General features: G+C 42.1%; 2 long non-coding RNA genes across 3 annotated transcripts; one reads left to right on the top strand and one right to left on the bottom strand.

The window, feature by feature from the left end:
• Positions 1-57: 57 nt before the first annotated feature.
• LOC126997083 (uncharacterized) lies at positions 58-15,506 on the top strand. 2 transcript variants are annotated; one of them, XR_007751892.1, is made up of 4 exons: positions 58-393; positions 534-579; positions 7,830-8,328; positions 13,367-15,506. It is a non-coding gene; the product is annotated as an uncharacterized LOC126997083 (long non-coding RNA). The 2 variants fall into 2 exon arrangements; XR_007751891.1 differs by lacking the exons at positions 58-393; positions 534-579 and adding an exon at positions 7,585-7,695.
• LOC126997084 (uncharacterized) lies at positions 12,353-13,403 on the bottom strand. Its single transcript, XR_007751893.1, has 3 exons — positions 12,992-13,403; positions 12,858-12,924; positions 12,353-12,723 (listed from the first exon to the last, which is right to left on the bottom strand). It is a non-coding gene; the product is annotated as an uncharacterized LOC126997084 (long non-coding RNA).
• Positions 15,507-15,656: the final 150 nt, after the last annotated feature.

The following is a 15,656-nucleotide window of genomic DNA, read 5'->3' as shown; positions in this document are numbered from 1 at the left end:
CTATACCCATTAGTAATGACACGCCCATTTGGGTCGGCATTTAGGTGAGGCCTGCGGGGAGACAATGTGTAGAAGGCATTAGAAGGAGTGATTCATTGGTACTATAGTAATTGTGCACCAAAATGACCAATAAACCCCGTAGCGTCTGCCAAAGAGATTAGCGCTGACTGGATGGAAGAAAGGAGGTTAGAGTGAGGCGTCCATATAGGTCCATATTCTGAAACGTATCGGGCTCCCATTACGACCATTTTACAAGGCCGCAGAGAAGATTAACCGGGTTCTCATGGGTGATTCATAATGCAGAAGTCGGATGAATCTATCACTAGGATCACAAAACAGTCCATGAATATCCCAACTACTTCTACGAGAGGCTCTTCAAACAGGCGTGCGATGGTGCCGATACGCTCAAGAATACGGGCTGTGCCTGTGTTACCTTGCAGCAAGGGTGAGGGAGGGGGCGACAATGGTGCCGATACGCTCAAGAATACGGGCTGTGTTACCTTGCAGCAAGGGTGAGGGAGGGGGCGGCAAAGGTGCCGATACGCTCAAGAATACGGGCTGTGTTACCTTGCAGCAAGGGTGAGGGAGGGGGCGGCAATGGTGCCGATACGCTCAAGAATACGGGCTGTGTTACCTTGCAGCAAGGGTGAGGGAGGGGGCGGCAAAGGTGCCGATACGCTCAAGAATACGGGCTGTGTTACCTTGCAGCAAGGGTGAGGGAGGGGGCGGCAATGGTGCCGATACGCTCAAGAATACGGGCGGTGTTACCTTGCAGCAAGGGTGAGGGAGGGGGCGGGGCTTTTGGACAAATTTAGTGCCCGACGGTTATGGTAAAAGTACTGCTGATTTCCAAGTCACAAGAAAAGAGAATAACTAAATGCCAGTCAAGGTTTTGCTTCTGTCTTGTTACATTTAAACAAGAGAGGAGCTGATAGACAATTATTAAGTACATCAGCAACACCCCAAGGAAGCATGGTGAGGCTTGACGAATTTATACTTGCAACATTATCTTTAATTACTAATTTGAATAAGGAAAGTTATACGTCTTGAGAACCGAGTGTTTCACCCTTTTTTATGGTTACTTTCATGTTGTTTAAGAAAAACTTTCCTCGTCATCCTAGTTCGTTGTGGTCAACTTTTTCAGGTCAACTAGAAACAATGTGTCACACACAGGAAATCGTTGCCTACTCACCTCGCGGCGCTCGCGTCCAGGGAAGGGCATCCTGCCTGTGGGGGAACGTGTGAAATGACAGAGTAAATACTAAACAAAAATGAAGAGTTTGAATATACTCATATTGTGACTCAGACTTTGCCACCATGACACGTAGGAAGAAATTCTAACACATCGTTGTTGGTATATATTTTTCTTTGTACGGGGAACACTTTGAGGCATTTTTTTTCTATATGATCTATCTTATACTTAACTATTGCTTTCTTTCTGTCCTTGTAAAATAATTATAGAGAAATTGTAAACATATTCATCAGCATGTATTTATTTAAAAGCTACCGTGATGCTAAGTAAGTATTAGACAGAATAAAAAATGGAGTCTGAATGTATTATTTCTCTAGAGTCCGCTTGGACCTGAGCCAGGCACAATAAGAGCTGTTTGAATACCAACCTGCCTCCACGGCGTGCCCGGACCCCAGCACCATCACCAGCACCACCGCCAGGAGCACGGACAGCCACGCCAGGCACCGCATGGTCAGCTAGTTCGAAGGAGCCTTCTGTGCCTTCTTCTGGAAATGAGGAGAAAAGGAGTCAGAGAACTTTCTTTGTCCTCCGTCGCCGCCGGTCTGCTTGGTTCCTGCCTCTGCTGCCCCGTAAATACCCTTCCCGCTGCCATTGTCATGAGTAGATGATGTAGTCAGGGTTTTCCCAGTTGGTTACATTATCAGGCTTACTTCCATATATTCATCTTGGTTTAACCCACGAGCTTCAGATTGCCGAAATTCCCTCTCGGCATGAGGACAAAATGGTAGCGCCTGGGATTGATATTTTTTCGAATTTGTTTGAAATCCACGAAATATGTTTTCTCGCTCAACATGTCGGGGATACCATGAAATATCAGGCAGCGAAGTTTTTTTCCTAGAATTAAAAGAACAGCGTCCCTTTAAGACATTTAAATTCCCCGCGCTATTACGTCATAGCATGACACAAGCGGTCTACAAAGATCTTGACAACCCAAATCTCATCAAAAGATGGTTGAAGGGTGCTACCCAGAACCCCAATGAATCTTTGCATTCAAAGGTTTGGATCAGGTGCCGTAAAGTCAAAGTTTTCTGGCCTCAAGGGAGTTGAGTTCATAGTGAAACAAACAGCACTGACCATACCTTTGGATACACAGGTGCAAATATCTTCATGCATCTCCCTGGGACTGATCTAAGACTACAGGAATCTCTGCAGTGGGTGGACCAGGAAAGAGCCAGACACGCAACACCCAAGAGGAAGACGAAGAAAACAGAAACGAAGGATGAGGCAAACCAACCTGGAGAGTTCTACGATAAAATCTGGCTACAGTGAGGAAGGTGGCGCCTTCTCATACCCTCTCCCTTGAGTGATTAATACTTTTATGAAGGGGAGACCAGATGCCTTATCCTACTTCAAGAAAGTAAACAAGGTATGAACAATCATATGTGAAGATTTCATGCCAATCAAACAAAAACACGTGAAATGGTAAAAAAAATTTTTAGGAGCCAATATCTCAAAATCTGTTTTACACTCTATTTTTTTTCAGAAACTCGACTAAAATTCTGATAGTCTATCGTAGGGTATCAATAAAAAAAAGCATAACTGAAGCGCGATTTTTTGTATATATAATTTTTTTTAAAATTTAAAAGATGGAAAAAAAAGTGGTGTAAATTGGAGGTGTATTTTTTTTCGTAAACAAGACAATAAATACAAATTTTATCAATACAAAACGTAGATATATAAAGAAAGTTTCCATGGTATTATTTTCAAGACGATAAACTAAAAAAATAAAGGCTGTGAAATAAATAAAAAAAAATTTACTTTGTTTTAGTCTGCCCTTCCCTTGCAACCAAACCTTATGAAAGTCACAGAATCTCATATATCAACAACAACAAAACTAAAGTTTCAAAGCCATAGGACGTGCAGCACACCCAGGAGGTGGCCCCCAGGCGCTCCCCATAATGTTTGGGGCATACGATATAGATACGCGACGCCTCGCTGCTCATCTCCGTCGCGTTGGCACTCGAGTCTTTGGGAGAAAGAACCCATTACCCGAGACACAGGACCAGTGTGTCAATTGGGTTACCATAGTTTATCTTCCAGGTGCCCAGGTACCCATTTATCGACCAGCTGGAAAGGGAGGATGAACTATACTCTGTTCACTCGAAGCGTGCATTTGCAGGGGCCGTATGCACAAAGATTCTAAGAGTAGTACCTACTGCTAGGCCTTGTACTTAAAAACTCTTAGCTAAACATAAGTCCTTATGTATCGCTAAGAATTCCCCTTAGCGTACTCTCAGCTTGGATTTTGGTGAGCAAAACACCGGTATGAAGTGAATCTTCTAGCATATTATGTAAAGACAATATAGCTATAATGAATTCAGCATCTTATCTTTCTGTACACAAAAGCTTGTTTGGCAACAATAGACACAACAATGGAGTAAATGATCAACAAGTACGAGACTTCTTCCTCTTGTGACCTTTATTGCCTATGATCGTTATATAGGTGCATCTTTTCATGTTAAGGGTGTATCTTCATTCTTCTTTTATATGTTTTGGTTAAATATGTAGGTTACCGCCTCGATATCGTCCCCTCAGCCGCCGGTGAGGTATATCACACGGAATTACCAAATGATAAAAGTAAACAAGTCAAAACCAAACTAAATCAAACCAGACCTGACCTGTCGAAACCTAACTATATCTAACCTATAAGTCCAGAGCTGGGCGCGTTACTGGATTTCGGGCAGTCCGTTACCGCTCCTCCGCACCTCGGACGCAGGTAGTCCGCACCTGTACTTCCGCGCCTAATTGTTTTTTCGCTCGGTCCGCTACCGGGCCTCCGCACCTCCGCTACTGTACCCAAAACTATTAAAGAGCGCCTAAGAAAACTAGTCCGCACGTAAAAAATAAAACAAAATAGTACAAGGCAATAATAAATCAAAGCTTCATATATATATATATATATATATATATATATATATATATATATATATATATATATATATATATATATATATATATATATATATATATATATATATATATATATATATATATATATATATATATATATATATATATATATATATATATATATATATATATATATATATATATATATATATATATATATATATATATATATATATATATATATATATATATATATATATATATATATATATATATATATATATATATATATATATATATATATATATATATATATATATATATATATATATATATATATATATATATATATATATATATATATATATATATATATATATATATATATATATATCATACTATAGGTATACGTACTTCTCCATTCATTCAGCCCACTTTTGTCAACTATCTTTGACAGCTCTCCCATTCACGTTGTTTCACTCTACTCCAGTGTCATCTTATGCTTTCCATCTCTGTATTTCCTTATTCAAAAGGGAATTGTCTTGAATTTCAAGTGGTATGTTAATTTGGCCCACCAGTGTTCACTCATTTCCTCTCTTTGAAAGTCAGCTTCCCCTTGGTTAACATTTCTCAGAAGCTCCACCCCATTTCCCCTGAGCGCATGTGAACACCATTTTGCCAACTGGATTTGAATGACATAATCTCCTTATATCTTCAGTGTTTTAGTCCAGCTGACCCATACAAGATAGCTGTGGGGTTACTACCTTCCACTTCCACAGGCATCTTCCATATTCACACTGGCTAATTTCCCTGCTCGCCCACTTATATTCACACCCGTCATTTCCATTATTTACTCTCCTTTGTGTTTTCTCTTATGGCCTCTTTGCTTATCCCAAGTGCTAAATAACCTTGTCTCTCTATTACCTCCAAGATATTGTTTCCCAACATCCTCTGTCCTACTGCCGTGTGAATTTCCATTATTTTCTTCAAAGATAATTTCCCATTCCATACCAAAGTCAAGAGGATCAGGCGAAGTCCTTCCACTAGTACAACATCATCTGCATACCCTAGGCAAACAAATACAACTTCTGATGTGTGGTGCTTTATTACCTTTGCCTATTATGTGAGGAAATCTAGAAAGGTGTACAAATTGATTTTTTTATTGTACTTTCTTTACTTCTTGAATGTTCTTATTAAAGTATAGAGACCAACCTTCTACTGCACACTTTAAATGTGGTCTTACTATAGGAAAAAACAGATGGTTTTGCACAACCATTTGTTTCCTTTTGGTGCTACTTTGATACATGTTGAGCTGGTTTGATATCGCACACAAAAGTATCGTCAGCGGAGCTAGAGCGCGTTTCTGGACACCTTTCACCACCGCAACATCCACTTCAGGCACGGCGGAGCGAAAAGCCACGGGACACGAGGGAAGTTGAAGGCATTGCAAAGTTAGCGAGCGACGAGTTGTTTAGGAACATCAGTGTGTCCCCCGGCGTGACTCTCTTCCACTTGTATCAGTCACCGTAACCTGTCTGCAGTGTTGCCAACTGTACCTCTGTATCTGAGTGTGTAGTGTATACGTGTGTTACTCATACTGAATGGGTAATCAGGAAGACAATAAAACTCGAAATGAACGATTGCTTCTCATGTTCCTGATACAATGAAAGTGAAACTGCACTAATTGAAGCATATTATACATTCTTAGTTATTGAATGACCGTACATTTTTTAATCGTGATCTGGAGACAATATCGACGTTCGCTGCTGTGGTCCAGTCATCTGTGCTAGCGTCCCATGGCGAGCGACACACTACCCTCTAGAGCAGTGGTTCTCAAACTTTCTGACATTGTTACCCCTGACAGCGCAGAGGTAGAGGACAATTACCCCTAGCCCCCATTCCTGTTCATTTACAATTATTTTACATGAAATTATAGGAAAGGAAAATATAATATTTAATTATTTACTCATTTTAATGCATTTTTTTATTAGAAAATCAGTATTTAATACAGAATAAGAAATTTAGGCATTATTTCCTTTGATAAGAGATAAAATTAAAGCGTTTTTACTTTAAATTTATAGCTAATAGGAATGAAACCTTTTTTTTGGTGATTAAGATAAATATAATAAATTTTATTGCTACATTAATCAGAAAAAATAATGGAATCCTAGTTTTTAATAGATTTTAATATATTTTATAACTAAGTTGTAAAAAATGTAACTTCCTTAATAAATGAAAAGTTGAGAGATACATGTTTGACAAAAAAATAAAATATTTTTCTTTTGTGAAAAAAAATATTAATGCATTATTTCATTCTCAACTGAGAAAATAAAAACATTATTGTTGTGTTATTAATGGGAAACATGGGATTGTTTTCTCTTTACTAATCGATCAATGCAAGGGTCAAGGCTCGGTTACATCACAAAAACTCATGGTACTCCCATTTTCTTTCAGCCTTTTATTGAAGAAAACAATTTTATTTTTGGTATAACTTGCATAAAATGCATATGTTTGATATTAGTTAGTCATTAAATAATTCTTTAATTTACATGTTTTTATCAATCCTGCGAGAGCAGGATTAGGTTTCGATTTTGACGTTTCGGCCCGATCATAGTGGGTGCCAGATGTCCGTCCGTCTGTCTGTCCGTCTGTCCGTCTGTCCTCGAGTTCTTGTGCGCCACGCATCTCCTCCTAGAGTTCTTGATGGATATCAATGAAACTTCACACATTTTGTCAATTTGGGGTATGTGAGTGTCGTGGGCTATAAAGTTTTTTGATACCTCAATATTAAAGGGGGTTTACGGAGTGGGGAATTGACCCCCCCAAAAATTGAGAAAGGGAAAAAATTATCGTATTCTAATGAAATTTCTTACATAATGCTTTACTAACCGGAGGGAACATATGGGCGAAATTTCATTAGAATACGAATATTTTAAAGGGGGTTTACGCCCCCCCCCAAAAAATTATATGCATTCGCAGGATTGGGTATGCAGTTTTGTTAAAAAAAACTGCACTTCTACTTTATTATTATTTATCAATTTACTGAATTTTACTCTAAAGTATTTTTAATTTTAGAAATACCTCATTACCCCTCAGAAACGGCTTCATTACCCCCATGGGGGCAATTACCCCCAGTTTGAGAATCACTGCTCTAGAGTCTAGAGCGACTACACCCCCATCTTCTTCGGCATATAGTAGGTGAGGCCTGCGGGGAGACAACGTGTAGAAGGCATTAGAAGGAGTAATTCTTCAGTACCATAGTCACTGTGCACCAAAATGACCCAGAAGCCTCGCATCCTCTGCCAAAGAGATTAGCGCTGACTGGATGGAAGACAGGAGGTTGGGGTGAGGCGTCCATATAGGTCTATATTCTGAAACGTATCGGGCTCCCACTGCGACCATTTTACAAGGCCGCAGAGAAGATTAAACGGGTTCTCATGGGTGATTCATAATGCAGAAGTCGGATGAATCTATCACTAGGATCACAAAACAGTCCATGAATATCCCAACTACTTCTACGAGAGGCTCTTCAAACAGGCGTGCGATGGTGCCGATACGCTCAAGAATACGGGCTGTGTTACCTTGCAGCAAGGGTGAGGGAGGGGGCGGCAATGGTGCCGATACGCTCAAGAATACGGGCTGTGTTACCTTGCAGCAAGGGTGAGGGAGGGGGCGGCAATGGTGCCGATACGCTCAAGAATACGGGCTGTGTTACCTTGCAGCAAAGGTGAGGGAGGGGGCGGCGATGGTGCCGATACGCTCAAGAATACGGGCTGTGTTACCTTGCAGCAAGGGTGAGGGAGGGGGCGGCAATGGTGCCGATACGCTCAAGAATACGGGCGGTGTTACCTTGCAGCAAGGGTGAGGGAGAGGGCGGGGCTTTTGGACAAATTTAGTGCCCGACGGCTATGGTAAAAGTACTGCTGATTTCCAAGACACAAGAAAAGAGAATAACTAAATGCCAGTCAAGGTTTTGCTTCTGTCTTGTTACATTTAAACAAGAGAGGAGCTGATAGACAATTATTAAGTACATCAGCAACACCCCAAGGAAGCATGGTGAGGCTTGACGAATTTATACTTGCAACATTATCTTTAATTACTAATTTGAATAAGGAAAGTTATACGTCTTGAGAACCGAGTGTTTCACCCTTTTTTTATGGTTACTTTCATGTTGTTTAAGAAAAACTTTCCTCGTCATCCTAGTTCGTTGTGGTCAACTTTTTCAGGTCAACTAGAAACAATGTGTCACACACAGGAAATCGTTGCCTACTCACCTCGCGGCGCTCGCGTCCAGGGAAGGGCATCCTGCCTGTGGGGGAACGTGTGAAATGACAGAGTAAATACTAAACAAAAATGAAGAGTTTGAATATACTCATATTGTGACTCAGACTTTGCCACCATGACACGTAGGAAGAAATTCTGACATATCGTTGTTGGTATATATTTTTCTTTGTACGAGGAACACTTTAAGGCATTTTTTTCCATATAATCTATCTTATACTTAACTATTGCTTTCTTTCTGTCCTTGTAAAATAATTATAGAGAAATCGTAAACATATTCATCAGCATGTATTTATTTAAAAGCTACCGTGATGCTAAGTAAGTATTAGACAGAATAAAAAATGGAGTCTGAATGTATTATTTCTCTAGAGTCCGGTTGGACCTGAGCCAGGCACAATAAGAGCTGTTTGAATACCAACCTGCCTCCACGGCGTGCCCGGACCCCAGCACCATCACCAGCACCACCGCCAGGAGCACGGACAGCCACGCCAGGCACCGCATGGTCAGCTAGTTCGAAGGAGCCTTCTGTGCCTTCTTCTGGAAATGAGGAGAAAAGGAGTCAGAGAACTTTCTTTGTCCTCCGTCGCCGCCGGTCTGCTTGGTTCCTGCCTCTGCTGCCCCGTAAATACCCTTCCCGCTGCCACTGTCATGAGTAGATGATGTAGTCAGGGTTTTCCCATTTGGTTATATTATCAGGCTGACTTCCAAATATTCATCTTGGTTTTACCCACGAGCTTCAGATTGCCGAAATTCCCTCTCGGCATGAGGACAAAATGGTAGCGCCTGGGATTGATATATTATCGAATTTGTTTGAAATCCACGAAATGTGTTTTCTCGCTCAACATGTCGGGGATACCATGAAATACCAGGTAGTGAAGTTTTTTTTCTAGAATTAAAAGAACAGCGTCCCTTTATGACATTTAAATGCCCCGCGCTATTGCGTCATAGCCTGACACAAGCGGTCTACAAAGATCTTGACAACCCAAATCTCATCAAAAGATGGTTGAAGGGTGCTACCCAGAACCCCAATGAATCTTTGCATTCAAAGGTTTGGATCAGGTGCCGTAAAGTCAAAGTTTTCTGGCCTCAAGGGAGTTGAGTTCATAGTGAAACATACAACACTGACCATACCTTTGGATACACAGGTGTAAATATCTTCATGCATCTCCCTGGGACTGATCTAAGACTACAGGAATCTCTGCAGTGGGTGGACCAGGAAGGGTTTCTGGGCTGACGGTGCAGGCGTGCTGGTTCTGTAGCTCACGCTATTGACGCTACTATCCCCAGACACACTCGTGCTCCTGTCGTTATCACCTCTTTTCACGTATCTGTCCATGTTTATGTGTAAACACTAAACACTAAACAGTCGCAGTGAATTACTAAAAGTCAAAAGATTCTGAAAAGAAAAAGAAACTTGACGTAGTGATCAGCTGGTAGCACATAGCCCGCCAAAACGCGCGAAAGTCATGCCGCGGACTGTTTGTCGTCTTCGTCTTCTTATCTTTGAAAATCTCAGGTGCGGAAGTCTGGACCCAAAATTTCGCCTGTCCGCACCTGTTACTTCCGCACCTTTGAAAATTTTCCGCACTTTCGGGCTTCCGCACCTCGTTTGGCGGTCCGCAGGTGCGGAGGAGCGGAGGTCCGGGCCGAGGTGCGGAAGTGCCCAGGTATGCCTATAACCAACCTAACCTGACCCACCAACTGACAAAATGCGATGTGCTAAGATGCGTTAGTTCATAGTCCTCAATATTTTGAAGTTTCTTTAATATTCAAGCTGTTAGTCACTGTACTGTATTCAATGACAAACATACAAGACATGATGCATTAGCCTCTTGTGAGATGGCTATACCATGATTTCAGACTCGTGTGTTCAGTGACTTTTTTTTGCTATTTATTTTAATACATACCAACTTTCAGTCAGGTTACTCAGGCATATTTTTAAGTGGCTCACAATTTTGTCACATTCCTATCTCCCCCGCTAGTCCCAGTGAGTCAATCCTCCGTCCTCCCCATCCTATCATCCTAATTAACATGTTACTATATTTATATGACATTCTATAATTCTCCTCAGTGGATCAAAGAACACAAACACTAGTGCTATTATAAATGTTCTAATGTTTCCTTAGCTTCTACACCTATCTGCTGTTCTGCAACCCTATATCCGCCATATTGACCTCAAGGATGCCACCCCTGGCAATCTCCTGCATACATCACCTTTCTAGTTTATATATATATATATATATATATATATATATATATATATATATATATATATATATATATATATATATATATCTGTGTGTGTGTGTGTGTGTGTGTGTGTGTGTGTGTGTGTGTGTGTGTGTGTGTGTGTGTGTGTGTGTGTGTGTGTGTGTGTGTGTGTGTGTGTGTGTGTGTGTGTGTGTGTGTGTGTGTGTGTGTGTGTAAATATATATATATATATATATATATATATATATATATATATATATATATATATATATATCATACTATAGGTATACGTACTTCTCCATTCATTCAGCCCACTTTTGTCAATTATCTTTGACAGCTCTCCCATTCACATTGTTTCACTCTGCTCCAGTGTCATCTTATGCTTTCCTTCTCTGTATTTCCTTTTTCAAAAGGGTTTTCATAGGTGATTTTTCCAGTTCATAATGCAGAAATCGGATAAATATATCACTATATAGGATCACAAAACAGTCCATGAAAATCCCAGCTTCTTCTACGAGAGGCTTTTCAAACAGGCGGACAATGTTGTTGGTACGTATAGGAATGCGGACTATGTTACCTCGGAGCGGGAAGGGGCGAGGCTTTTGGACAAATTTAGTGTTCGATGGCTAAGGGAAAAGTATTGATGATCTCCAAGACAAAAAAAAGGATTACTAAATGCCAGCCAAGGTTTTTCTCCTTTCCTGATACATTTTAACTTGAGAGGAAGCATGATGAAGCTTGATAAAGTTAACTTGAAACATTATCTTTAATTACTAATGGGGGTCACACACATTTCCGGTCACGGTCCCGATCTTTCCCGATCACACCCGGTCAGCCAATCGGGGCCTGACCACCGGCAAGATCAGCAATAATTATTCCCGGGACCGGCGGCGCATCTGTGGTTTTCCGCCGGTGTACCGCAGGCAGACCGGCGGCTCACCGCCTGTAAACCGGCGACCATGTACGATTTTCGATATCTCCGACCGGCGACTGCAGCAGGTCAACCCACGGTAGGGTTTACCGCGGACAGAGAGGCGGCAGACCTGCGGCACGTCCGCGATCAAACACGGTCGGTCGTCGCCACACCAGGTGGGTAGGGTGTGTATAATAATCGCCCCTCCAGGTGTTTTTGATCATTCATGTGTCTGACCTCGCCATGGCTTTCCTCAGCTCTCGTGAACGTGAGATTGAACTCCTTACTTTCGACGTGGAGAGTGACCAAAGTTTGTTGATGCTCGTGTATCTGCTGGAAAATAGAGGATTGAAAAGAATAAAGAAGAAGAGACGTGGGACAACGTGATTGAGAAGATGGATGCAGAGAAGAAAAACCTGATGTGGATGGACAGGAACACGTTCCAGGAGGTACTGGACTGAGTCTTACCAGGTGTTGTTTTAATTGGGTCTGGCCGCCTAATCGCATGCCACTCCTCGATAATCTCCAGGTCAAACACAAGTGTTAACTAGCGGTCTACCGCCTAGAATCGTAAAAAATGAGAACTTAGTCAATCAAGAAGGTAATAAAACTCGAAATGAACGATTGCTTGTCATGTGTAAAAATGTAGTAATTGAAGCAAATTATACATCCTTAGTTAGTGAATGACAATACATTGTTGAATCGGGATCTGGAGATAATATCGACGTTCGCTGCTGTGGTCTCTGTCCAGTCATCTGTGCAGGCGTCCCATGGCGAGCGACACGCTACCCCCGACCGCCATTACCACAATTCCATACATTAGGTTTGCATGGTCCGGCCTGCGGGGAGACAACGTGTAGAAGGTATTAGGAGTGATTCGTCAGCACTATAGTCTCTCTATGTGCACTAACATAACCCAGAAACACCGCAGCCTCTGCCATAACGATGGGAGCTGACTAGATGGAAGAAAGGAGGTTGGGTTGAGGCGTCCATATAGGTCCATAATCTGAAATGTATCGGGCTCCCATTACGACCATTTTCCAAGGCCGCAGAGAAGATTAACCGGGTTCTCATGGGTGATTCAAAATTCAGAAGTCGGATGAATCTATCACTAGGATCACAAAACAGTCCATGAATATCCCAACTACTTCTACGAGAGGCTCTTCAAACAGGCGTGCGATGGTGCCGATACGCTCAAGAATACGGGCTGTGTTACCTTGGAGCAAGGGTGAGGGAGGGGGCGACAATGGTGCCGATACGCTCAAGAATACGGGCTGTGTTACCTTGCAGCAAGGGTGAGGGAGGGGGCGACAATGGTGCCGATACGCTCAAGAATACGGGCTGTGTTACCTTGCAGCAAGGGTGAGGGAGGGGGCGGCAAAGGTGCCGTTACGCTCAAGAATACGGGCTGTGTTACCTTGCTGCAAGGGTGAGGGAGGGGGCGGCAATGGTGCCGATACGCTCAAGAATACGGGCGGTGTTACCTTGCAGCAAGGGTGAGGGAGGGGGCTGGGCTTTTGGACAAATTTAGTGCCCGACGTCTATGGTAAAAGTACTGCTGATTTCCAAGACACAAGAAAAGAGAATAACTAAATGCCAGTCAAGGTTTTGCTTCTGTCTTGTTACATTTAAACAAGAGAGGAGCTGATAGACAATTATTAAGTACATCAGCAACACCCCAAGGAAGCATGGTGAGGCTTGACGAATTTATACTTGCAACATTATCTTTAATTACTAATTTGAATAAGGAAAGTTAAACGTCTTGAGAACCGAGTGTTTCACCTTTTTTATGGTTACTTTCATGTTGTTTAAGAAAAACTTTCCTCGTCATCCTAGTTCGTTGTGATCAGCTTTTTCAGGTCAACTAGAAACAATATGTCACACACAGGAAATCGTTGCCTACTCACCTCGCGGCGCTCGCGTCCAGGGAAGGGCATCCTGCCTGTGGGGGAAAGTGTGAAAGGACAGAGTAAATACTAAACAAAGATGGAAGAAGAGTTTGACTCCTTTATGCCTGTTATTAAGATTCTTAAGAATGATGTTTTCTATGCCCTCTCTAGCCTCAATCCTCAGAAGCCTTATGGCCCTGATGGAGTGCCTCCTATTGTCCTTAAAAACTGTGCTTCCGTGCTGACACCCTGCCTGGTGAAACTCTTTCGCCTCTGCCTGTCAACATCTACCTTTCCTTCCTGCTGGAAGTATGCCTTCATACAGCCTGTGTCTAAGAACGGTGACCGTTCCACTCCATCAAACTACCATCCTATAGCTTTACTTTCCTGTCTATCTACAGCTTTTGAATCATCCTTAACCGGAAGATTCAAAAGCACCTTTCCACTTCTGACCTTCTATCTGATCGCTAGTATGTGTTCCGCAAGGGGAGTTCTATTGGTAATCTCCTTGCCTTCCTAACTGACTCTTGGTCATCCTTTCTTAGCCGTTTCGGTGAAACCTTTGCTATTGCGCTGGACATATCAAAAACCTTTGATTGCGTCTGGCACAAATCTTTGCTTTCCAAACTACCCTCCTACGGTTTCTATCCTTCTCTCTGTACCTTTATCTTCAGTCTCCTTTCTGACCGCTCTATTTCTGTTGTGGTAGACGGTTACTGATCTTTTCGTAAACCAATCAACAGTGGTGTCCCACAGGGCTCTGTCCTATCTCCCACTATTTCTGTTGTTCATTAATGATCTTTCCAAAACGAACTGTCCTATCCATTCTTAGACCGATGACTCTACTCTGCATTACTCAACTTCTTTTAATAGAAGACCCACCCAACAGGAACTAAACGATTCCAGGCTGGAGGCTGCAGAACACTTAGCCTCAGACTTTACTATTATTTCCGATTGGGGCAAGAAGAACCTGGTGTCCTTCAACGCCTCAAAAACTCAGTTTCTCCACCTATCCACTCGACACAATCTTCCAAACACCTATCCCCTATTCTTCGACAACACTCAGCTATCACCTTCTTCAACACTAAACATCCTCGGTTTATCCTTAACTCAAAATCTCAACTGGAAACTTCATATCTCTTCTCTTACTAAATCAGCTTCCTCGAGGCTGGGCGTTCTGTATCGTCTCCGCCAGTTATTCTCCCCCGCACAGATGCTTTCCATTTATAGGGGCCTTGTCCCCCCTCGTATGGAGTATGCATCTCACGTGTGGGGGGGCTCCACACACTCATCTCTCTTGGACAGAGTGGAGTCTAAAAGGCTCTTCGTCTCATCAGCTCTCCTCTTACTGATAGTCTTCTACCTCTTAAATTCTGCCGCCATGTTGCTTATCTTTCTATCTTCTATCGATATTTTCATGCTGACTGTTCTTCTGAACTTGCTAACTGCATGCCTCCCCCTTTCCCGCAACCCCGCTGCACACGACTTTCTACTCCTGCTCATTCCTATAGTGTCCAAACCCCTTACGCAAGAGTTAACCAACCAGCACCTCCATTCTTTCATCCCCTTCACTGGTAAACTCTGGAACAGCCTTCCTTTGTCTGTATTTCCTCCTGCCTATGACTTGACCTTTTTCAAGAAGAGTGTATCAAGACACCTCTCCACCCGAAATTGACCTCTCTTTTGGCTACTCTTTACTTTTAACTTTTATGGGAGCGGCGAGTAGCGGACTTTTTTTGTACTCTTTTTGTTGCCCTTGAGCCGTGACCTTTGATGTAAAGAAAAAAAAACTCACATTGGGACTGAGACTTTGCCACCATGACACGTCGGAAGAAATTCCAAAATATCGTTGTTGGTATATATGTTTCTATGTACGGGGAACACTTTGAAGCATTTTTTTTTTCATATAATCCATCTTACACTTTGCTTTCTTTCCATTCTACTAAAATTAATGATAGAAAAATCGTAAACTTATTAATCAGCATGAATTTATTAAAGTGCTACCATGCTACTATGTAAGTACTAGACAGAATAAAAAATGAAGTCTGAATGTATTATTTCTCTAGAGTCAGCTTCGACCTGAGCCAGGCACAATAAGAGCTGTTTGAATACCAACCTGCCTCCACGGCGTGCCCGGACCCCAGCACCATCACCAGCACCACCGCCAGGAGCACGGACAGCCACGCCAGGCACCGCATGGTCAGCTAGTTCGAAGGAGCCTTGTGTGTCTTCTTCTGGAGAAGAGAAGTAAAAGAGTCAA

Source organism: Eriocheir sinensis, chromosome 11, assembly GCF_024679095.1.
Source record: "Eriocheir sinensis breed Jianghai 21 chromosome 11, ASM2467909v1, whole genome shotgun sequence".
Classification (NCBI taxonomy): domain Eukaryota; kingdom Metazoa; phylum Arthropoda; class Malacostraca; order Decapoda; family Varunidae; genus Eriocheir; species Eriocheir sinensis.
The sequence above is the reverse complement of the archived record's forward strand: the minus strand, read 5'-3'. Positions and strand labels throughout refer to the sequence as shown.